Source organism: Caretta caretta, chromosome 24 (assembly GCF_965140235.1).
Source record: "Caretta caretta isolate rCarCar2 chromosome 24, rCarCar1.hap1, whole genome shotgun sequence".
Lineage (NCBI taxonomy): Eukaryota > Metazoa > Chordata > Testudines > Cheloniidae > Caretta > Caretta caretta.
The window spans coordinates 11461472-11486976 of record NC_134229.1 but is presented as its reverse complement, the minus strand read 5'-3'; the positions used below and the strand labels follow the sequence as shown (position 1 = coordinate 11486976).

At 45.8% G+C, this 25505-nt stretch overlaps 1 long non-coding RNA gene across 1 annotated transcript in view; it reads right to left on the bottom strand.

Annotated features, from left to right (window-relative positions):
- Positions 1 to 3391: 3391 nt before the first annotated feature.
- LOC142069952 (uncharacterized) overlaps positions 3392 to 25505 on the bottom strand; it is a 29574-nt gene continuing 7460 nt past the window's right edge. The window contains exons 2-4 of the long non-coding RNA XR_012665913.1: positions 7232 to 7441; positions 5537 to 5619; positions 3392 to 4326 (exon numbers count right to left, since the gene is read on the bottom strand). This is a non-coding gene — a long non-coding RNA (uncharacterized LOC142069952). The remainder of the gene's footprint in view (positions 4327 to 5536; positions 5620 to 7231; positions 7442 to 25505) is intronic.

The following is a 25505-nucleotide window of genomic DNA, read 5'->3' as shown; positions in this document are numbered from 1 at the left end:
TTGTGCCGAGGTCAGTAATAAAAAGATTAAATAAGATTGGTCCCAAAACCGATCCCTGAGGAACTCCACTGGTAACCTCCCTCCAGCCTGACAGTTCACCTGTCAGTATGACCCGCTGCAGTCTCCTTGTTAACCAATTCCTTATCCACCTTTCAATTTTCATATTGAGCCCCATCTTTTCCAATTTAAGTAATAATTCCCCATGTGGCACCGCATCAAAACGCCTAACTGAAATCTAGGTAAATTAGATCCACTGCATTTCCTTTGTCTAAAAAATCTGTTACTTTCTCAAAGAAGGAGATCAGGTGGGTTTGGCACCATCTACCTTTTGTAAAACCCTGTTGTATTTTGTGCCACTTACCATTGACCTCAATGTCCTTAACTACTTTCTCCTTCAAATTTTTTTCCCAAGACCTTGCATACTACAGATGTCAAAGCAACAGGCCTGTAGTTACCCGGATCACCTTTTTTCCCTTTCTTAAAAATAGGAACTATGTTAGCAATTCTCCAATCATACGGTACAACCCGAGTTTACAGATTCATTAAAAATTCTTGCTAATGGGCTTGCAATTTCATGTGCCAATTCCTTTAATATTCTTGGATGAAGATTATCTGGGCCCCCCGATTTAGTCCCAGTAAGCTGTTCGCTTCGACCTCAGATATGGTAATATCTACCTACATATCCTCGTTCCCATTTGTCATGCTACCATTATCCCTAAGCTCCTCATTAGCCTTAGTAAAGACTGAGGCAAAGTATTTGTTTAGATATTGGGCCATGCCTAGATTATCCTTAACCTCCACTCCATCCTCAGTGTTTAGCGGTCCCACTTCTTTCTTTGTTTTCTTCTTATTTATATGGCTATAGAACCTTTTACTATTGGTTTTAATTCCCTTTGCAAGGTCCTACTCTGCATGGCTTTTAGCCTTTCTCACTTTATCTCTACATATTCTGACCTCAATAAGGTAGCTTTCCTTGCTGATCCCTGCCATCTTCCACTCCCTGTATGCTTTCTGCTTTTTCTTAATCACCTCTCTGAGATGCTTGCTCATCCAGTATGTATCCGGTATGTTCAGCCGCTCTCCCTGGCAACTGCTCGTGCCTCAGAGAGAGCCTGTGTGGGGGGTGACAGCAAACCACTCCCTGCCTGGGCTCGGTTGCTGGGTGGGGAGGGTGCTCTGGCTCACTCGGCCCCTGTCCCCCCGTAGCAGGTCCAGGACAGAGGGAGGACCACTGCTGTCCCAGCTGCCGGAGACAGGGGCTGAACAAGCAGGAGCCCCCACTGCCCCCAGCATGTTTCTGGCTCACTTGTCCCCTGTGCCCCGCAGCTGGGGCAACAGCGAGAAGCCCCTGCCCAAGCCCTGCTGCGGGGTCAGGGGCCAAGTGATCCGGAGCCTGCCCTCCCTGTCCCCCGACAGCCGCGCCCAGGGATCCACCATGGCCTCCCAGCCAGGCTCTCACAGAGAGAAGCGGCTTCGTCGCCCTTCCTGCCTGGCTGCCAGGGAAAGCGGCTGAACATGGAATGGGAGCGGGGGAGGGGGGAACAGGGAGAGAAGGACAGAGCCCCTCTCCCTCCTTGCCCACACCAGGCCAATCTGGGAGGGACTTGACCCCCTCATTTTCCTCCCCCATACGTCATCTCCGGTCATACTTCTACCCCACTGATTCCATCTTGTCTACCAGTAAACAGCTCCTGGAGATTACCTTCCATTCTGATTTTGCAGGTGTGATTCTTTTACTTTTTTCTTTTAAAATAAAGGTCTTCTTTTAAGAACCTGATTGATTTCAGTGTCCTGAAGACAAAGGGTCTGGTCTGTGCTCACATTGCTAAGGCAAACTACTGGTTGGAAGTTTATTCTCAAGCCTCCCCAGGAAAGGGGCTGAAGGGGCTTGGGGGGATATTTTGGGGGCTAGGGGTTCTAAGTCACCCTTCCCTGAATATTTTGTGTAAATCCCTTGGTGACGGCAGCAATATCAGTCGAAGGAATTAGTGGCATAGAGAAGTTTTCACCTAAGCGGGTAAAATATAAGCTTAGGGGGTCTTTCATGCGGGTCCCCACATCTGTACCCCAGAGTTCAGAGTAGGGAGGGAACCCTGACAGCCCTCAAAAAAGAATGTTTGCCCTGACACTCGGCCGTGATGGACTCCCTGTTTGTGACACCAATTGTCCTGCTCACCGATAATGCAGCTCTGAGCTGGCTCCAGACAATGTTGGACTGAAATGCCTTCCTCACCCACTGGTACTTGGCATTACAGCCGGTCCGGTTCTGGGTAGAACAGGTGAAGACGTGAACATTCGATGAGTGCACTGATAGGTCCACTCAAAGAGGGAGGTATGAGAAGGAGTGTACGACCCCTCTAAGGGGTCAGCCTGGCGCTCCCAAATAGAACAGCCTGGGTGCAATGAAGAGGACTCCCTGTTCCGCCAGAGGGACGAGTCAAACAGCAAGAGGAAACTGAGCAGGGGGGGAGGAGCCTAGAAGAGGAACAGCCTGTAAGAAAGGGGGATCTCCCTCCAGCTCTGGAAGGTTAGCCTGAGCAGGTGCAGGAACTTTGTGTCCCCTTTGTTTTGCAGGATCCAAACCTGGATCTGGAGGTAATGGCCTTAGGATTGTTCCATGGGCACCTGCCCTGGGGCTTCATTCAGGGAAACACACTTCTTTAGACTAGTTAGTTCCTGGATGATACAGCAAGCGTGCTCGTATCTACAACTAATATTTTTTAGATTTAAGCACACACGCACGTAAGCAATAGCTTTAGAACATCCCAAATAATTACCTAAAATCTCAGATGGTATCTAGTAATTAGCAGCAGGTCAGCAATGGCTAGACACTTCCCCACTGGGGAGTATGCTGTCTCTCAGGATAACGTCAGAGAACTCCTCCAAAGTACACTCTATTATCGCCTCTTTTTAGAACTAATTTTTACAAAACCTGTAGTTCATAGTGACCCCTACTGGGTCATCACTTCTCCTAACTTCAATCAATTGCCTATCAACAAAACTTTCCTAACAACCTTAGCCATAATAAGCTTCTATCTCAGTCACCCAAACTCAAGGTCTCCATTCACTTATTTTCTTTCAGTCTCAATTTGTTGATTCTTTTCTCCCCACTTCCCATTCTGGTTAGCAGAAACTACAAACGTGCAGCCAGTATTCAAACTCGCCTCCAAAAGCCCTTGTCCAGACTAACCCTAAACTACATGATGTTCTATTTGAGCAATTCATGGTGGCGGAATGCATACAATAGGACCACAATTAGCTTGAAGAAATTCTGGGGTTACACATCCCTCAATTCCAGAGTAACCTTAGGCACCAAATTACCTGTGTGAATCTGGGCCAGACTGGCTGGTCAATAAGGAAGGGAGCAGAAAGGAAACTCAGAAGGATGATATTATGATTCAGAAGCATTTTAATGTGAATCGGAATACAAGTACACAGAAAGCGACACAAAGAATTCAGTATTAAAATAATATCTCCAAGGTATCAAGAAGGGCTACAATGAGTCACTGGCTCCAAGGTGATGCATTTCAAACCAGATGTTCTTCATTCTTCATCACAGCTGTAGATTTTACAGTCAAGTTCTCTTTGCAACCATTTTAAGGTATTAGTTTCATCACAGTCAGAATCAAATGAGACAAAGCACAACTAAAACCAAGGACGAAACTACTTCTCCAGTAAACAACATATAAAGCAAAGTTGAAAGCAGAAACAAATGGCACAAATGCATAAAAGGACTAGAACACGTAGGGCTTGATTCTCATTGACACTAAGACCCCTTTGCAGGACTTTGTAAGGAGCCTGCTTCATTTACTGTGTCAGCGTGACCTAAAGGGGCCTTCATGGAATTAAGATTCACACCCAAACACGTTATTCTAGAAGAAGCAGAGAGTCTGGAAGGCAGTAGAGGAAACAGTCAACCAGTGTAACCGAGGAAATAGAGATATGGGGCAGATTTACTGAGATGCTGAGCACTCACAGCACCCATGGGAGTTGAGGGCACTCTGCATTTCTCAAACCTATTGCCCACAAACTCATCTGCGAATCTTGCTTAATGTTTCCTGGTTTTTCCACGTTCCGGGTCTATTCCTCCTCGGCGAAACATGGCCAACCCTTTCCATAGCCGTGCCCCCAGCCCCAATGGCAAGGGTAAGGGTACCAACAACCTTTGGGATAGCCCCAACAACACTTGTACGGCCTTCGGTAATACCATGGCCTACAGTAGCCGTAACCTCTGGAACCACCCCAGCCCCCATAGTGGTAGGGCTTGTAATACAATTCATCACTAAAGTTTTCGTCAAAAGTCATCTTTCTGTGTCGGAGGTAAACCTGAAACACACAACAGGGAAAAGAGTCAACATAATGCACTAGGGTCATAGAGTAAAAGGTTCAATGCTCAGGGAAATGATGACCCAGACCCTCAGTTCCTGGATACATGTTGCCTCTTAGTTCCTCTTCCTAGCCGCCTTCTTCCACTCACTCCTACCCTCCCTCTTAACCAGCCCTTTTGAGTCCCTCTCAATCCTTCCTCTGACAGCAAAATAAATATCTGCTATAGACTATTTCTATCATGTACACTTGGGATTTTTACTCTCTTTTACAAATGGTTTAAACAAAGGATGGCAGGGACTAGTTTGCTAATCTTAATTTCCTTGAGAGGATTTAACCTCAGCATGAAAACCCCTTTCTTCTGAATAACAGACTGGCAGTTTGGCTTCTAAACTTTCTGAGCCAACAATACTTGCTAATAAAGGAAGGGAAAACCGTGCTCTGAAATGTCCCTAGTCTCTGTTTGCCATATGCTGGAAAGGGGTGACGGGATGGATCACTTCAGGATTACATGTTCTGTTCATTCCCTCTCAAGCACCTGGCATTGGATACTGTTGGAAGACAGGATACTGGGCTAGTTGGATCATTGATCTCACCCAGTATGGCCGTTCTTATGTTCTAAAATACTTTTTTCAAAACAAAACATTAAGAGCCAAGTCCTGAGCGGGTAGATAAGGGCACTGTTCAGCTGAGTTCAAGGGTCTAGGCTAATTTACCTAGCTTTGGATCTGCATCTAACATTGCTACTAGAGCAGGTAGGAACATAGAAATTTCCATGCTGGATCAGACCACAGCTCCTTCTCATTGATTATTCTGTCTGAAATCTGGCCGAGTACCTTCTGCTACAGAATAAGGAACAACACAGTGACCTATTCTGAAAAAAACTGGGGAAGTTTCATCCTAACTCCCCTAACTTTAAAGCTGAATATGGAATTATTGAAAGCTACTGATGGGATTCCAACACCTAATTCCTAGTGATAGTAAACATGAACTCCTCTCCCAAATGCCTAGGCACCTCTGAAAATTGAAGCATTTACTTCTAAACCATGAACGCATCAGTGCCTGCAACTTAACAACTACTGTGTTATTGGCAAACCCCCTTTACCGTGCCAATAATCACAAAGTCATGCGCAAGATTGAGTCCTAAATTAAACCGTGACTAACGGGACATCGCAATAGCTCTCGAGAGAATGAAACAAATGGGACTTACCCCGGTTGCTGAAGAGGATAAGTCAAGAGAAGTTGTTAAGGAGCCTGGAGTTGCGAGCGCTTTTATACAATTTCTTAGACTGCCTGGAGAATACGAGACACCCTTTTGCTCAAGGTCTTAATTAGTTAGAAAACATATTATGCTGTGCGAGTCACTCCTTCAATTGATATAATTTGTTTTCAGGATTATTACCATGTGTTTTCAACCTCACATGGTCTGACATGCACCAGACAGCCTATAGGTTTCTTTCATCTGAAAAGTTTTATGGGACACATTCATTCCTCCGCAGGAGTTACAATGGGAATGATGTAAAAGATTGTCAGAGCTGTAACAGGTGCAAAGTCTGCCATTAGATGGAGGTCTCCACTTTGGTCCTGGTAAGCCATGTGGGCAGGTGTTGGTGGCATTGCACAGTTCTCCCTGCAATTCGTAGGAGGGAGAGAGCATTTTTCAGGGACCCCTCCCCATTTACATTAATTCTTATGGGGAAATTGGATTCGCTTAACATCGTTTCACTTAAAGTCGCATTTTTCAGGAACATAACTACAACGTTAAGTGAGGAGTTACTGTAGTCCAAATAAGTGTCTCTCCTAGTGGTGCAAGTACGGCGGTAAGTCCGGTATTCCGTACCAGTCAGATATTTATTCTAGCCAGTACATTGTACTGCAAAGACACAGAACAGCCCCACGTCGGCAGCTTCTCCAGCGTGGCTGTACCGCTCCAAGCCCTTCCACACACCTGAGTCTCCTGTCTGGGGTCTGTACAGCAGCCCGGCCAGAGGACAGGGCTGGGGGTGGGGCTGGGGTCGGTAAAGCCACTCCAGAATGGCTGGCATGGGGCCACCAAGCGGCCCCACATTCTGCTCCTTCCGCCACTGCGGTTCTGGAGAGCCCTGCTCTTCAGAAGTCTCCAGCACAGTGGGAGTAGGACAGAGGTCCCCCCCTCAGGTAACGTCTCCCATGCCCAGTGCTGCACCCCTGCACCCAGCCCAGGGCCACTGCACTCTCCCCATCCCAGGATACCTATGGAATGGGTAAAGGGGGGTTCTCTCCTTCTCTCCATATGTGTCTCCCCTCACCCTCAGCACATTGCACCGCTCTCCCTGGCAGCTGCAAGGGGAGAGGGACACAGCTGCTTCTGCCTGAGAGAGCCTGGCTGGGAAGCAGCTGCGGTCCACACCCTGCCTGGACACAGGTGCAGGAAGGGGAGGGGAGCTCCTTCTCCCTCGGCCCTTTTCCCAGGGCCCAGGCATGGGGAGGACCACTGCTGTCCCAACTGCCAGAGACAGGGGCCGAAAGAGCAGGAGCCCCCTCTCCCCTCCGGCATGTTTCTCGCTCACTCATCCCCTATGCCCTGCAGCTGGGACGGCAGCAGGTAGCCCCTGCCCGCGCTCTGCTGTGGGGACAGGGCCCAAGAGCCTCCCTCCTGCCCCGTGGAAGCTGAGCCCAGGGAGGGAACCGGCCACCACTGCCTCCCAGCCAGGCTCTCACAGGCTACAGCAGCTCCATCGCTCTTCCCACCTGGCTGCCAGGGAGAGCGGCTGAATGTGCCGAGTGGGGGAAGCGCGGGGAGAGAAGGACAGAGCCCCTCTCCCTCCCTGCCCCGCCAGGCCAATCTGGGGGGCACTTGGCCCCCTCCTCCCTCCTCCCACACATCGTCTCTGGTCATAGTTTCGCCCCACTGATTCCATCTTACCTTCCAATACACAGTTCCTGGAGAAGGAGACATAATTCATGGCCCTCAAAAAAGAATCTTTGCCCAGACACTGGCAAGTGATGGACTCCCTGTTTGCAACACCATTTGTCCTGCTCACCGATAATGCAGCTCTGCGCTGGCTCCAGACAAGGCAGGACTGAAATGCCTGCCTCACCCAATGGTACTTAGCATTACAGCCGGTCTGCTGCCCTGGAGAACAGATGAAGTTGTGAACATTCAATGAGTGCACTGATAGGGCCACTCAAAGTTGGAGGTATGAGAAGGAGTGTACGACCCCTCTAAGGGGTCAGCCTGGAGATCCCAAATAGAACAGCCTGGGTGCAATGAAGAGGACTCCCTGCTCCAGCCTAGTGACCATTCAAACAACAAGAGGAAACTGAGGAGGGGGAGGCGACTACAAGCGGAACAGCCTGTACTAGGGGGTGATCTCCCTCCAGCTCTGGAAGGTTGGCATGGGCAGGCACAGGAACTTTGCACTTTATTTTGCAGGAGCCAAAGTTGGATCTGGAGTTAATGACCTTAGGTTTCTTGTTACATGTGCTCCTGCCCTGGGGCTTCATTAAGAGAAACACACTTCTTTGAAACAACGAGGAGTCCTTGTGGCACCTTTGAGACGAACAAATTTATTTGGGCATAAGCTGTCGTGGGCTAAAACCCACTTCATCAGATGCATGGAGTGAAAAACACAGTAAGCAGTATATATTTGAAAAAATGGGAGTTGCCTTACCAAGTGGGGGGTCAGTGCTAACGAGGCCAATTCAATTAAGGTGGAAGTGGCCTATTCTCAACAGTTGATTACTTTTGTAGTGCTAACGAGGCCAATGCAATGAAGGTGGACGTCGTCCATTTCCAACCATTGACAAGAAGGTGTGAGTATCAGCAGAGGGAAAATTACTTTTTCTAGTGACCCATCCACTTCCAGTCTTTATTCAGGCCTAATTTGATGGTGTCCAGTTTGCAAATTAATTCCAGTTCTGCAGTTTCTTGTTGAAGTCCGTTTCTGAAGTTTTTTTGTTGAAGAATTGCCACGTTTAAGTCTGTTACTGAGTGTCCAGAGAGACTGACGTGCTCTCCTACCAGTTTTTGAATGTTACAATTCATGATGTCTGATTTGTGTCCATTTATTCTTTTGCATAGAGACTGTCCGGTTTCATCAATGTACATGGAAGAGGGGCATTGCTGATGGCATGATGGCATATGTGACATTGGTATATATATCACAGTGGAATAGGCCACTTCCATCTTTATTGAAGTAAAGGAGTTTTCATGGAATTTAGATTCATGCCCTAACAAGTTATTCTAGACGAAGCAGAGAGTACGGAAGAGAGGGAGGAAACAGTCAGCAAGTGTAAGTTGGGAAATAGAGATATGGGGCAGATTTACTGAGGTGCTGAGCACTCACAGCTCCCATGGGAGCTGAGGTCGCTCTGCATTTCTGAAAGCCATTGCCCATCAGATCAACCGTGAATCTGTATCTTGTTTTCCATTTCCTGGTCTTTCCATGTTCCGGGTCTATTCCTCATGGGCGAAACATGGCCAACCCTTTCCGTAGCCGTATCCCCACCCCCGTGGCAAGGGGAAGGGTAGCAACAAACTTTGGGATCATGAAGGACATAAATCCACACATGTAGAGATCAAGCATAGGAGTTTATTACGTACAGAGCTGACGGAGTGTCACCTCGCTTATTAGGCTCAGAGCCACTGTCAATCAATTGATTACAATGGAATATATGGATTTTCCATGGGCGGGGAAAATGACGGGGTAGGCAGGCCCACAGGGGTCAAATGGATTTTTATGGATTTTATGGAGGGTAAAATGGATTTATTTGGGGTTGGACCCCTTGGGAGCTGCGCATCTGAGTGTTAGAAACAGGAACACTTCTTAGGCCGTTTTCAGTTAAGCCTGCAGTTGTTAGGGGACGTAGTTCAGACCTGGGTCCGGGTTGGCAGCAGGCTAGCGTCTCTGGCTCGAACCAGGCAGGGCGCTGAAGTCCCAAGCTGCCAGGGGTAACAGGCTCGGGGTAGTCTCAGCATATCAGTTGGCAGTTCCCAAGGGGTTTGCTGTGATCCAACCCGTCTTGACTAATGTTGTCTTGTAATTCAGTCTAAGAATGTTCAACTGAGAGAGTAGCATGTGTCATGAGAAATTGGACTATGTGGTTTGAGCTCTATCTCTGCCCTTGACTCCTTGTGTAACCTTCAGCACAATGGACCTCTGTTTATTTGCATAGAAAATAAAGAGACTAACATTCTTGTCTGATGTTAAGTGGTATCCTTAGAACTCAGGATACCAAAGCACTTCACAAACAGCCATTAAAGTTCTATATATGCAAATGTCATATGATTACAATAGTAACAGCTTGTTCACAGAAGATGTCTATGTTTTAAGTAATAGGGTCACTTTAAATATGTATTTCAATTTCTCTCATTTGTAGGTCATAATCAGGTCCTGATATCTAGCCTCAGAATTTGTCGCTTTTTGATTTTTATTAAATAGCTGGCCCGTGGTTCACTTGTGTATAAAATTCCATTTTATAGATTATGGGCCAGATCCTGAGCTGCTGTAAATTGTTACTGCTCTGTTGACTACAAGGACATCTGAAAATCGAAGAAATGCTCTTCCCTTTCCATGGTTAGAGGAAGCTCTGTTTGGAGTGGATGGAACAATTTTAGTCTTGTAGCTAGAACACTTAATTAAGGGTGCAATTTACAGAGCAACATATGTGTTTCCAACACCGAGATCCTATGATTTCTAACTGAAGACAGGAAATTTAATCCTTTGAAAGATGTGAATAATCTCATAGCGCCACTTTCATTGAGGCATTTTGGGAAGAAACTCCTCCACTTTCTTCTGTAAAGGGCCGTTTCAGTGCTCTACTTCATTCGGAAGTGGCTGGTACTCGTTACTGTGTGAAACACAATAATGGATTCAATAGACCTAGTCTGACCTAGTCTGAGAGTTCCTATGTTCTTATTCTGGAAGTAGCAATTTTAGAAGCAGATCTGAAATTGGGGTAAGTTATCATCGCTCCACGGAAGTCAGTATAACTGAGCCAATTTAACCCAGCTCACAACTGGTCCTTAGTATTTTGTCCTGAAAAAAATAATATTTATTTGCCATTCATTCATTAGCAAGTATTGCTGCCTCACAAGTTTGACAAACAAAAATTCCATGAAGGCCCCTTTAGGTCCCTCTGACACAGTAAATTAAACAGAGCCCTTAAATGAGGGTGAATAAAACATTGACACTGACTTGAAGTCTTCTTACAAAGCAGTTTGAAAGGGTCGTAGTGACAATGAGAATGAAGCCCTCTGTGTTCTAGACCTTCCATGCATAGATACCATTCTTTTGTTTTCAACTTTGCTATATCAGTTGTATAGTGGAGAAGTAGTGTCATCTGTGGCATAAGTTGTACTTTGCCTCATTTGATTCTGACTGGGATGAACCTAGCACCTTAAAATGGTTGCAAATAGGACTTGATGGTCAAACTTTACAGCTGTAATGAAGAACCAAAAACATCTGGTGTGAAATGCATCACCTTGGAGCCAGTGATGGATTGCAGACCTTCTTGAAACTCTTGAAATATATCCTCTCTACTTTGCATTCTTTTTGTCTCATGCTGTGTACTCCTCTTCTTACTCACATTTAAGTCATTCTGAATCATAATACCAGCCTTCTGCTTTTCCTTTCTGCTCCGTGCCTTATTTACCAAGCACTGTGGCCCAACTTCACAGAGCTCCTTAGATGCCTAACTCCTCCTGAAATCACTGGGAGAGTGGCACCTAAGGCCATGTCTGCACTACAAAGTTAAGTCGACACACGACCACCGCTATGAATATACTGCTGTTGCATTTCCACACTCTGCTCCTTGTGTCAGCAGAGCATAGATACAGTAGCAGATCTTGCATTGGCACAGACAACAGCGCACAGTGGGTGGCTATCCCACAGTGCAACCGGCCCCAGGGTGTTTCGGGAAGGGCTTGCAATGCCTCATTAAGGTCGGCTCAGTGTCACATGATGCAGGTTTCTCAATCGCATCATTCCATAGGCATCCTACTCGTTTCCAGCTGCTTTGCAACTGCCCTGGTAACCTTCGAGTCATCCATCCATGTCAGAAAGCATGGGTCCTGCACGGCTCTGCAATATCGTCCTGTGGGTAATGAACACAATGGTATGAGAGGAGCACAATGCAGGGGGGTGGGGAGCTAGACACCACTTCCCTGAACTCATCTCCCACCTCATAGAAGCGGCATGTCTGTGGAGCTGCATCAAACCCAACTCTTAGCCTCCTGCTCTGCCTGCTGTGCCTGCCGCAGCTGTTTTATTTTTACTCTGCTCTGCTGCGTTTTGCCGTCATGGCCCTTCTCCTCCACGCCCGGAGTAACTTTCTGCGGCTGGAGCGGACCTGTGCCTGCTTCGCCTCCTCTTCCCACACACCCAGGAGACCCACCATCTTCCCTGTATGCCAGGCGGGAACGTGTTTGCTGTGTGGAGCCCCCATGCTCAGTAGCTATGTCAGCTCTCCACACCGAGCAAACGGGAAGAGCAAGTTCAAAATTTCCCGGGACTTTAACAGGGGAGGGGCACAGTCCTGTGAACCTGGCTGCAGGAGAGCAGAGTTCAAAATGGTGTCCAAAGTGGTCATGGTGGGCATTGTGGGATAGCTCCTGGAGGTATCTAATAGTAATTAGCAGCAGGTGAGCAATAGCTGGACACTTCCCCAGTGGGGAGAATGCTCTCAGGAAAAAGTGTCACGGGATAGCTTCAGAGAACTGCTCCAAAGTACACTCAACGATCCATGGTGACAGGGTACAGCAGGGCAGCCGTTTTAGTCTGTATCAATAAAAAAAAAGAGGAGTTCTTGTGGTACGTTAGAGACTATCAAATGTATCTGGGTATCCCTTCACATTCTTGGCTTCCAAACAGCTCACTAGGAAAAGATGTTATTGTAACCCTGTTGGTCCCAGGATTTTAGAGAGAAAAGATGGGTGAGGCAATATATTGTTGATGGGACCAGCTTCTGATGGGGAGAGAGACAAGGTTTTCAGCTTACAGAGAGCTCTTCTTCAAGTCTGAGAAATGTATTCAAATGTCACAGCTAAATAGAAGGTGGAACAGATTGTTTACCATAAATAATTAACATCCATTTTAAGGAATCATTCAAAGCCCACCTGTCGGCAGGACAGGTCAGGTATGGCACCTCTTTCATTACAAATTGCACCCTGCATATAAGTTGCGTATAAAGAAGCTAAAAAAAACTCACAAGACACTTAACTAATGTTGTCTTTTAATGCAGTCTAATAATGTTCAACCCAGCAAGTAGCATGTGGCATGATAAATCTGACCACATGGTTTTATTTCTGTCTCTGCAACTGACTCCTTCTGTGACCTTCTGCATAATGTGCCTCTTTTTATTTGCATAGAAAATAAGGAAACAAAAACTTGTATCAGATGTTAAGTGGTGTCCTTAGAACTCAGGATACCAAAGTACTTCACAAACAGTCATTAAAGTTCTATATATTCAAATGAACTTCCCCGCAGGGTCTTCAGAGGTTTATAGGCCTTGTAGTGCCCTCCACCAGAGTGAATGCCAAATCATAGGGCCTCAAGAACAACTCACTGAAGTCAATGGAGAAATACCATTCATTACAGCGTGAATTGAATCAGATGCTTTATGGTAGATGTGCAGAGCATGCAGAGCACAGGCTCCCTGACATTGCAGTGGTTAATGCCAGAATATCCCAAACAAAGACCAGCATGGCTTTGAAAGACCAGACTGGATTCTTGTACATGCTAATGATGCTCAGTTCCAGATCTGAATTTGCTTCAGATACATTCCCACTGTAACTCCAAGGAAGTCACGAGAATGATACCAGGAATGTAGTCTACCCATGAAAATGTTCATATAAAAGAAACCTGCACGTTGTACTTTGCCTGAGAGGTTGAGATTACACTAATGAACATAAACACTGAGGAAACAATTAAATAAATTGAAAGAGTCACAACAAAGAGTCCAACAAAATGTGTTTTGTAACTAATAAGGACCTCCTGCACAAATGGTGTCTTCGATCCTCCAGGCAGTTTCAGAAACTGTATAAAAGCTCCTGCCACACAGGGATCTTCTAACCTCTTCTCTTCACTTACTCTCCTCGGTGACCTGGGTAAGTCTGATTTCAATCAATCTCTTGATAACTACTGAGGTGTCACACTAGTAATGTTTTCAATTCAGGCCTGAATCTTCTATGTTGTCTCTGTGATTCTCAGCACTTGTGAGGAGTTTTTTCACAACTTTATGTAGTTAAGTTGCAGGTATTAGCAGATTCATGCTTTAGAAGTTAAGGGCGGGATTTGCAGAGCCACATATGTGTTTCCAACACCGAGTTCCTATGACTCCTCACCAGAGACAGGAAATTGGAATCCCTTTGGTAGCTCTGAATAATCTCACAGTGCAGCTTTCTTTGAGTCATTTTGGGAAGAAACTACCACACTTTCTTCCATAAGGGGACATTTCAGTGTTCTACTTCATTCGGAAATGGCTCGTACTCCATACTGTTTCAGACAGGACAACGGATTCAATAGATCACCGATCTGCTCCAGTCTGACAGTTCCTATGTTCTTCTGTGTGCAGGTAGCAATTTTAGATGCAGATCTTAGGCTGGGGTAAATTACCATAGATCCACTGATATCAGTGTAGCTGAGTCGATTTAATCCAGCTCATAATCTGGTCCTTAGTATTTTGTACAGAAAAAAGAATATTCATTTGCCATTCATTCAGTCGCAAGCATTGCTGTCTCGCAAGTTTGACAAACGAAAACACCACAATCTGCTTACGGAGAGAAGTGGTCCGACTGCTGAGGCAAAATCCGCGCTAGGAAACTAACATTATGAACTTTGTCCTTGACATACTTTGTATAAACATTTTGTAAAAGGGAATAAATATCTCATTCACGCAAGGTAAAAATGGCCTATAACATATGTGTAATCTACGGACAGTATTTTTCAGAGAAAGGGATTGAGAGGGGATCAAAGGGGTTGATTGAGAAGGAGGTTAAGAGTGTGTGGAAGAAGAGGATTAGGAGGATGAAATGGGAGGCAACACGTAGCCAGCAACTGAGGGTCTACGTCATCATTTCCCTGCTCTCTCACTCTTTCTCCACTGAGCTTTGACCCATTTATTCCACCAACTCCCATGCATTATACAGTAGAACCTCACAGTTACGGGAATGGAGGTTGTTCATAACTCTGAAATGTTCGTAATTCTGAACAAGCCATTATGGGATGCTCCTGAGGGCAGACTGCTCGGAGTGGGGGGTCACAGCTCTGCAGTAGTGGCCTGGTGAGTGGGGGTAGAGCAGGCAGCTGGTTCTAGCCGCCTAGCAAGCGTGGTGAATGAGGCACCCTGGGGCACCAGAGCGTCGCATGCAAGCAGGAGCTCGGCTCCGACTCCAGCAGCTTACACTCCAGACCAAGTTTCAGTAGCCCCTCGGGAAATTTCTTTCCTGTGTTCTGAACTTGCAAGCTTGTTCCCCTTCCAGCCGGAGGCAGGGAGGGGGGAAAACAGCATTCACCACCTCCTACCTGTAAGTGGTTGCCCTGCACCGTGCCAAGTATGGAGTAGGGTAGGATAGGCAGCTCAGATGTGCCTAACTTTAAGATGCAATTGTTAGGCACTGTACAGTATTTGCTGGTTTCTTTGTTTCTTTGTTTGTTTTTGGCTTTGTTGCTGCCTGATAGCTTACTTCTGGTTCCCCATGGTGTCCAGTTGACCGGTTAGTCTGTAACTCTGGTGTTCGTATCTTTAAGGTTCTACTGTATTGACTCTTTTCTCTTCTGTGTGTTTCAGGTTTACCTCCAACACAGAAAGATGACTTTTGATGAAAACTTTAGTGACGAATTGTATTATAAGCCCTACCATTATGGGGGCTGGGGTGGTTCCAGAGGTTACGGCTACTGTAGGCCATGGTATTACCGAAGGCCGTTCAAGTGTTGTTGGGGCTATCCCAAAGGTTGTTGGTACCCTTATCCTTGCCATTGGGGCTGGGGGTACGGCTATGGAAAGGGTTGGCCCTGTTTCGCCCAGGAGGAATAGACCCAGAACATGGAAAGACCAGGAAACGGAACACAGGATACAGATTCCCAGATGAGCTTATGGACAATGGCTTTCAAAAATGCAGAGCGACCTCGACTCCCATGGGAGCTGTGAGTGCTCAGCAGCTCAGTAAATCTGCCCCATATTAATATTTCCCAGGTTACACCTGATGATTGTTTCCTCCACTGCCTTCCATACGCTCTGCTTCTTCTAGAATAATCTGTTTAGGCGTGAATCTCAAGTCCATGAAGGCCCCTTTAGGCCCCTCTGACACGGTAAATGAAGCAGGGGCCTAATTGGTGGGTCAAAACAATGAACACTCATTTTAATGTTCATTAAAGAGCCATGTAAAAGGGGTCTTAGTGTCAATGAGAATCTAGCCCTATGTGTTAGAGCCTTTTCATGAATATGTACCATTTGTTTCATGAATATGTACCATTGTTTTCGACAGGACTATAAATGTTGTATATTGGAGAAGCAGCTTCCTTTTTGGCTGAACTTGTGTTTTGTCTCGTTTGATTCTGACTGTGATTAAACAAATATCTTTACATGGTTGCAACCAGGACTTGATTGTCAAACTCTACAGTGATGAAGATAGAAAAACATCTGGTGTGAAATGCATCATCTTTGAGTTATTGATTCATTGTAGACTTTCTTGAAACCCCTGAAATATATTATTTCTATTTTGCATTCTTTCTGTCTCTTGAGGTGTACTCCTCTTCTTTTTGACATTAAAGTCATTCTGCATCATAATACCAGCCTTCTGGCTTCCTTTCTGGTCCATTCCTTATTTACCAACCACTGTGGCCCACATTCACAGAGCTCCTTAAGCACCTAATTCCTGTTGAAATCATTGTGAGCATGGCACCTAAATACCTCTGTGAATCTGGGCAAGTGTGTAAACCTACACTCCTGCACAGGGAGCCAGTGCTCGCTCACACATCTTCAAGTTCTCAGATCATGGAAATACCATGAGACAGTCACACCTTGGCTTCATAAATAGTACTACAGGGCAAAGAGAGCCTGTGGGTACGTCTGCATTGGAGCTGGAGTTGTAATTTGCAGCTCGGACTGAGCTAGCGCACTAAAACTAGAAAATTGTGATTTTCAATCAAATCTCACAATTTTCAGAGCCTGACTCATGATTTTTGAATAACTGGGTTGACTACACTGCCAAGAGTTCAGGCTGTAACACAGTGCGCATTGATAACGCTCCATTGACTTCAACACTGCTGTGTGGAGCTGTGCAACATTTTTTGGCCAACATTTTTGATACAAATATTTATTTTCATCAAAATGTTTTGCAAAACAGTTCATTTAAACCTTTTTAATTAATTTTTTACAATATAAATACAGAAAAAACAAACATAAGCCCTACAGCTTGAAAACCTCTGTTAGATCCAGAGGCGACACATGGGATGGTCACGTGCACCCCCAGAACCTTTAGATTGTGTCCCCCCAATTCTCAATAGTTACATGTCGCCTCTGCTAATGATCATTTCAGCTGCAACTGTGAAATATAATTAATTGGTTTAATTTCTATAGTGGATAAGTTTGTTATTCATAAAACGACAGTCTAGTTTGGCCATTCATTAAGCAGACAACATCTCAAATAAGACAGAACAGAAGGAAAGAAGCAAAATTGAACCCCCTTCAAAAAAAGCAAAAAGTGAGGGTACTTGGTTTTATGTGTGTATGTATGTGTTGATGGAGAATCAAGACCCGAGTGTAGAATTTGTGGAGAAGATCTTTCCAAAGAAGCACTTAAGCTGGTAAAACTTACAAGACATCTGAGGTCTTTGCATGTGGAAACCACTGACAAGCCAGTGGAATATTTTGAAAGAAGGGGAAATTTCTTACTAAAATCAAAAAAGACAATATACACTGTGTCAACTGTACAAGAGAAGGCTCTCAAAGCATCCTACAATGTTGCAAGTAGCATCGCTAAAAACAGAAAGTCACGTGCAATTGCTGAAACTTTCATGATGCCAGCTGCAATGGATATGTGCTATGAAATGTTAGGGGATGAAGCTGCTAATAAATTGAAGAATGCGCCAGCATCAAACGACACCATTAAAAGGTGAATTACAGATGTGGCAGCTGACATGAAACACCAGTTGTTACACAGGATTCAAGTAGGTGGGAAATAAAGCTTACAACTGATGAATCTTGGGATGTGTCTGGTGAGGTTCAGCTGTTGGTTTATGTGTGATACATCTGTGACGGGAAAACAGAAGATCTGCTGTTTTGCAGATCACTACCAACAAAAACAACGAGTGATGAGGTTTTTAAGTATCCGGATAATTTCATGACAAGCAACGACCTAGACTAGGGGCAGTGTTATGGTGTGTGCACAGAAGGTGCAGTTGCAATAATGGCGAGGCATAATGGGGGTGCAAAAAAAATTACAGATGTTGCACCATTTGCAAAAGTAACACACTGCGTGCCTCACAGGGAGAACCTCATCATGAGAATGATGCCAGATGACCTGAAAGATGTACTTGACGAGACAATAAAAGTTGTTAACTTTATCAAAGCACACCGATTGAATGTATGTATTTTTTTCGGCAATGTGTGCAGAAATGGGTAAATTGCATCACAACCTTCTCCTACACACTGAGGTCAGACGCCTTTCCAAGGGAAAGGTTTTGAATTGCATTTCTGAGCTTTGTGAGTCTCTGAAAGTATTTTTGGACGAGCAAATGTACAAATCTACAGGTAGATTCTCAGAGGAGAACTGGCTGGCTTGGCTTGCTTATCTTGCTGATATCTTTGATCCCCTGAATCAACTAATATTAGCAGGCGAGGGCACCACTCAGCTCTTGTCAAATTGTCAAACAAAGTGACTGTGTTCATTGAGAAACAGGATCTATGGCAGAAATGAGTGCACCAAGGGAACATGGGCATGTTTCTGCTCCTTCAGGTCTGGTGGAGGAAGGAGACCTCATGCTGTTTCTTTGCTAAGATATAGATCTCTTTGTCCCTTCCCCCCCCCCCGGCAACTTCTTGCCAAGAATGGCCACTTGATAGGTGATGGTCCATCTGTTTTTTTTGACACCTGGCTTGCCCTTTGTCTTTGAGAAAACATTCACCCACATTCTTGTGCCCCAGCCCCCTAACGATTTTCGTTGCCCTCCGCTGGACTCTCTCCAATTTGTCCACATCCCTTCTGTAGTGGGGGAACCAAAACTGGATGCAATACTCCTGGTGTGGCCTCACCAGTGCTGAATAGAGGGGAATAAGCACTTCCCTTGATCTGCTGGCAGGGTTCCTACTAATACAACCCAATATACCTTTGGCCTTCTTGGCAATGAGGACACACTGCTGACTCATATCCAGCTTCTCGTGCACTGTAATCCCCAGGTCCTTTTCTCCAGAACTGCCGCTTAGCCAGTCGGTCCCCAACCTATAGCGGTGCATGGGATTCTTACTTCCTAAGTGCAGGACTCTGCTCTTGTCCTTGTTAAACCTCATCAGATTTCTCTACCCTCCAGGGTATCCACCTCTCCCCGCAGCTTAGTGTCATCTGTGAACTTGCTGAGGGTGCAATCCATCCCATCATCCAGATCACTGATAAAGATGTTGAACAAAACCAGCCCCAGGACCGATCCCTGGGGCACTCCGCTTGATACCGGATGCCAACTAGACATCTGTTGGTTTCTTTCTTGGGCTTGTCTTGAAGCAGGAGGTAAGATGTGTACCCAGAAGCCTCCTGCTGCAAGACAAGCCCAAGAAAGAAACCAACAGAACTCCACTGGCCACCACATACAGTCCTCAGCTAAAACATCTCCATTGCATTATCAGTGACCTACAACCCATCCTTGACAACGATCCCTCACTTTCACAGGCCTTGGGAGGCAGGCCAGTCCTTGGCCACGGACAACCCGCCACCTGAAGCATATTCTCACCAGCAACTACACACCGCACCCTAGTAACTCTAACTCAGGAACCAATCCATGCAACAAACCTCGATGCCAACTCTACCCACATATCTACACCAGCCACACCATGAAAGGACCTAGGCAACTGGTAACTGCAGATAGTGGGGCGGGGAGCACACTGGCAGGCCCTCCCCACCACACCACAGCTACGTTCAACTTCCCGGTGACTGCAAAGGCACCCTCCAGCATCAGCCTCTTGAGCATTGCTCCCCGTAACCATGTTGCCCACGCTTAAGGCCGCACCTCCCAGAATCATCAAGAGGAAATATGGCACCTTGGGTGAACTTGTAGTTTCATAGATTCATAGAAGGGACCATTATGATCATCTAGTCTGACCTCCTGCACAATGCAGGCCACAAAATCTCACCCACCCATTCCTGCGATAAACCTCTCACCTATGTCTGAGCTATTGAAGTCCTCAAATCCTGGTTTAAAGACTTCAAGGAGCAGAGAATCCTCCAGCAAGTGACCCATGCCCCATGCTGCAGAGGAAGGCAAAAAACCTGCAGGGCCTCTTCCAATCTGCCATGAAGGAAAATTCCTTCCCAACCCCAAATATGGCCATCACCTGAACCCTGAGCATATGGGCAAGATACCCAGGAAAGAATTCCCTATAATAACTCAGATCCCACCCCATCTAACATCCCATCACAGGCCATTGGGCCTATTTACCATGAATATTTAAAGATCAATTAATTGCCAAAATCATGTTATCCCATCATACCATCTCCTCCATAAATTTATCGCGTTTAATCTTAAAGCCAGATAGGTCTTTTGCCCCCACTGCTTCCCTTGGAAGGCTATTCCAAAACTTCACTCCTCTAATGGTTAGAAACATTTGTCTAATTTCAAGTCTAAACTGCCCGATGACCAGTTTATATCCCTTTGTTCTTGTGTCCCCATTGGTACTGAGCTTAAATAATTCCTCTCCCTCTCCGGTATTTATCCCTCTCATATATTTACAGAGAGCAATCATATCTCCCCTCAACCTTCTTTTGATTAGGCTAAACAAGCCAAGCTCCTTGAGTCTCCTTTCATGAGACAGGTTTTCCATCCTCGGATCATCCTAATAGCCCTTCTCTGTACCTGTTCCAGTTTGAATTCATCCTTCTTAAACATGGGAGACCAGAACTGCACACAGTATTCCAGGTGAGGTCTCACCGGTGCTAAAACCTCCTTATCTCTACTGGAAATACCTTGCCTAACGCATCCCAAGACCGCTTTAGCTTTTTTCACGGCCACATCACATTGGCGGCTCATAGTTATCCTGTGCTCAACCAATACTCCAAGGTCCTTCTCCTCCTCTGTTACTTCTAACTGATGCGCCCCCAGCTTATAACTAAAATTCTTGTTATTAATCCCTAAATGCATGACCTTACACTTCTCACTATTCAATTTCATCCTATTACTATTACTCCAGTTTACAAGGTCATCCAGATCTTCCTGCATGATATCCCGGTCTCTCTCCAAATTGGCAATACCTCCCAGCTTTATATCATCTGCAAACTTGATTAAGACACTCCCACTTTTTGTGCCGAGGTCAGTAATAAAAAGATTAAATAAGATTGGTCCCAAAACCGATCCCTGAGGAACTCCACTGGTAACCTCCCTCCAGCCTGACAGTTCACCTGTCAGTATGACCCGCTGCAGTCTCCTTGTTAACCAATTCCTTATCCACCTTTCAATTTTCATATTGAGCCCCATCTTTTCCAATTTAAGTAATAATTCCCCATGTGGCACCGCATCAAAACGCCTAACTGAAATCTAGGTAAATTAGATCCACTGCATTTCCTTTGTCTAAAAAATCTGTTACTTTCTCAAAGAAGGAGATCAGGTGGGTTTGGCACCATCTACCTTTTGTAAAACCATGTTGTATTTTGTGCCACTTACCATTGACCTCAATGTCCTTAACTACTTTCTCCTTCAAATTTTTTTCCCAAGACCTTGCATACTACAGATGTCAAAGCAACAGGCCTGTAGTTACCCGGATCACCTTTTTTCCCTTTCTTAAAAATAGGAACTATGTTAGCAATTCTCCAATCATACGGTACAACCCGAGTTTACAGATTCATTAAAAATTCTTGCTAATGGGCTTGCAATTTCATGTGCCAATTCCTTTAATATTCTTGGATGAAGATTATCTGGGCCCCCCGATTTAGTCCCAGTAAGCTGTTCGCTTCGACCTCAGATATGGTAATATCTACCTACATATCCTCGTTCCCATTTGTCATGCTACCATTATCCCTAAGCTCCTCATTAGCCTTAGTAAAGACTGAGGCAAAGTATTTGTTTAGATATTGGGCCATGCCTAGATTATCCTTAACCTCCACTCCATCCTCAGTGTTTAGCGGTCCCACTTCTTTCTTTGTTTTCTTCTTATTTATATGGCTATAGAACCTTTTACTATTGGTTTTAATTCCCTTTGCAAGGTCCTACTCTGCATGGCTTTTAGCCTTTCTCACTTTATCTCTACATATTCTGACCTCAATAAGGTAGCTTTCCTTGCTGATCCCTGCCATCTTCCACTCCCTGTATGCTTTCTGCTTTTTCTTAATCACCTCTCTGAGATGCTTGCTCATCCAGCTTGGTCTACAACTCCTGCCTATGAATTTTGGCATCCTTACCCCTGTGGCTCCCCCAGCCCCCCACCCCCGACATCGCCCCTGGCTCCCGCTGCCTCCCCCACACCCTCACCACCACCCCCAGCACCACCAGGCCTCACTGCCTCCCCCCACCACTGCCCCGACTCCCTGAGCTCCCGTTTGCCCACCCCTGGCAGGGTAGTCTAGACACGTACACAAACAGGTAAATAACTTTCCTTTCTGGTTTAAAACTCATGTCACCATGCCGGTGTCTGCAGTGAAGAGGAGTTATTCTCCCTGGGGCCATGTGGCTGCTGGCGAAGAGGGACAGACTCAGCAGGCTTTCCCGCGCCCCCTCTGGCAGAGAGCTGTGCTGCCAGCCCGGTCTCGCTCCTCTGCTCTGGGCGCCACCTCGTGGGGTACAGCAGGAGTGCCTCCGGCTGGTGCCTTTCCCAGGCACGTCCCCTCAGCCCAACTCCCACCCTGGCAGAAATCTGGGGGGTCATATGACCTACATGTCACCCCTTAGACAACTGGTGCCCCCCTAAATTGCGGGGGTACAATCTAGAGGGGAGGACACATGACCACACCACGTGTCTCCCCTTCCCAGTCCCCGCCCCCCAGCCCTGAATCCAGCCCAGGGCCACTAATCCCATGTTTCTGCTCCTTCAGGTCTGGTGGAGGAAGGAGACCTCATGCTGTTTCTTTGCTAAGATATAGATCTCTTTGTCCCTTCCCTCCCCCCCCACCCCTCCCGGCAACTTCTTGCCAAGAATGGCCACTTGATAGGTGATGGTCCATCCGTTTTTTTTGACACCTGGCTTTCCCTTTGTCTTTGAGAAAACATTCACCGTCTAACAGACATAAGGTAAATGTAGTGACTCATCACCTGTCATAGAGGAACAATTCAGCTGTTTAAGGACACGGTAAACTAGACCTTTCACCCAATCAGCATGCTGGGTCTCAGAACTTACCATGCCTCAGCTCTGCTGCATTCATTATTTAAGGCACAAGAGCAAACTATCCCACTGCATAGGAAAGATAGAAAGTATGGCAGGAGACCACCCTGGCTTAACCAGGAGATCTTCAATTATCTAAAAATCAAAAAAAGAGCCCTACAAAAAGTGGAAACTAGGTCAAATTACAAAGGATGACTATAAACAAATAACACAAGTATGTAGGGACAAAATTAGAAATGCCAAGGCACAAAATGAAATCAAACTAGCTAGAGACATAAAGGCTAACTGTGGTGGGGTGGCTGTCCCACCCCATGAGAAAAAGGGCTGGAACAGGCCAGAGAGGCTGCGCAGACCAGCAGCCAATTGGCAAAGGCCTTTGGAGAGCCAATCAGGGCAGAGCAAGAGGCAGCCAATCAGGGCTGGGCTAGGCCCTATATAAAGGGCTGCCTAGCTAGCGAGAGGTCAGTCTCTCCCTGACTAGCAAGGAGCTAGCACCTTGGCCCGGCCTAGCAGATGATAGCTCTAGCCTCTGCTACAAAGGGCTGAGAAGGTGCACAGGGCCATAGGGGAAGGGGCCCAGGACGAATAGGTGGAGAATAGGGGAACTAAGGAGGGCAGAAAGAGGCTGCCGCTAGAGGGTCCCTGGGTTGGGACCTAGAGTAGTAGGTGGGCCTGGGTTCCCCCCCTTACACTGCATCTGGCCACAGAAGTTGTGGCCAATACAGACTGCAACTTGCCCCTGAACTAAGGAGATAGACTTTGGGTTGTGGTTGGCCACTGATGCAGTTGCGAGTCCCAAAGACTGCTGTTAACCAACTCCCTGCCCTGCCTGGCCCCCCGAAGCGGGTGAGTCTGGAGTAGTGGGCACTGCCGAAGGGCAGTGTCCTGAAGTGGATGCTGCCAAGCGGGGCAGCAGAATGGACAATGGGCAAGACACCACGTGCTGAGGATGCCTTGCAGTGGACAGAGCTAATTCCTGGAACAACCATCAGGAGGTGCCAGCGATGGTGAGTCTTGACCCTGTCACAGTAACAATAAAACATTCTACAAATACGTTAGAAGCCAGAGGAAGACCAAGAACAGGGTAGACCCGTTACTGAGGCGGGGAAATGTGGAAATGCAGAGGTGCTCAATGACTTCTTTGTTTTGGTTTTCACCAAGAAGGTTGGTGGTGATTGGACGTCTAACATAATGAATGCCGGTGAAAATGAGGCAGGATCAGAGGCTAAAATAGGGAAAGATCAAGTTAAAAATTACTTAGACAAATTAGATGTCTTCAAGTCACCAGGGCCTGATGAAATATGTCCTAGAATACTCAAGGAGCTGACTGAGGAGATATCTGAGCCATTAGCAATGATCTTTGAAAAGTCATGGAAGATAGGAGAGATTCCACAAGACTGGCACTATATTCTCCCTTTTCCAATCTATAAAAAGGGAAATACAGACAAATCAGTTTAATTTCTGTCCCTGGAAAGATAATGGAGCAAATAATTAAGCAATCAATTTGCAAACATCTAGAAGATAATAAAGATAATAAGTAACAGTCAGCACGGATTTGTCAAGAACAAAGTGTGTCAAACCAACCTGGTAGCTTTCTTTGACAGGGTAACAAGCCTAGTGGATAGGGGCAAAGTGGCAGACATGATATATCTTGATTTTAGTAAAGTTTTTGATACTGTCTTGCATGACCGTCTCATAAACAAACTAGGGAAATACAACTTAGATGGAGCTACTATAAGGTGGGTGCAAAACTGGTTGGAAAACCCTTCCCAGAGAGTAGCTATTGGTGGTTCACAGTCATGCTGGAAGGGCATAATGAGTGGGGTCGTGAAGGAATCAGTTTTGCGTCCGGTTCTGTTCAATATCTTCATCAATGATTTAGATAATGGGATAGAGAGTACACTTATAAAGTTTGGACAATACCAAGCTGGGAGGGGTTGCAAGTCCTTTGGAGGATAGGATTAAAAGTCCAAATGATCTGGACAAACTGGAAAAATGGTCTGAAATAAAGAGAATGAAATTCAATAAGGACGAATGCAAAGTACTCCACTTAGGAAGGAACAATCGGTTGCACTTATACAAAATGGGAAATGACTGCTGCGGAAAGAGATCTGGGGGGTCATAGTGGATGACAAGCTAAATATGAGTCAACAGTGTAACACTCTTGCAAAGAAAGTGACCATCATTCTGGGATGTATTAGCAGGAGTGTTGTAAGCAAGACATGAGAAGTAATTCTTCCGCTCTACTCCATGCTGATTAGGTCTCAACTGGAGTATTGTGTCCAGTTCTGGGTGCCACATTTTAGGAAAGATGTGGACATGTTGGAGAAATTCCAGAGAAGAGCAACAAAAGTGATTAAAGATCTAGAAAACATGACCTATGAGGGAAGATTGAAAAAATTGGGTTTGCTTAGTCTGGAAAAGGGAAGATTGAGAGGGGACATAACAGTTTCAACATGTTACAAGGTTGAGGGAGAAGAATGGTTGTTAATCTCTGAGGATAGGACAAGAAGCAATGGGCTTAAATTGCACCAAAAGTGGTTTAAGTTGGGCATCAAGAAATACTTCCTGTCAGGCTGGTTAAGCACTGGAATAAATTGGCTAGGGAGGTTGTGGAATCTCCATCACTGGAGATTTTAAAGAGTAGGTTAGACAAACACCTGTCAGGAATGGTCTAGATA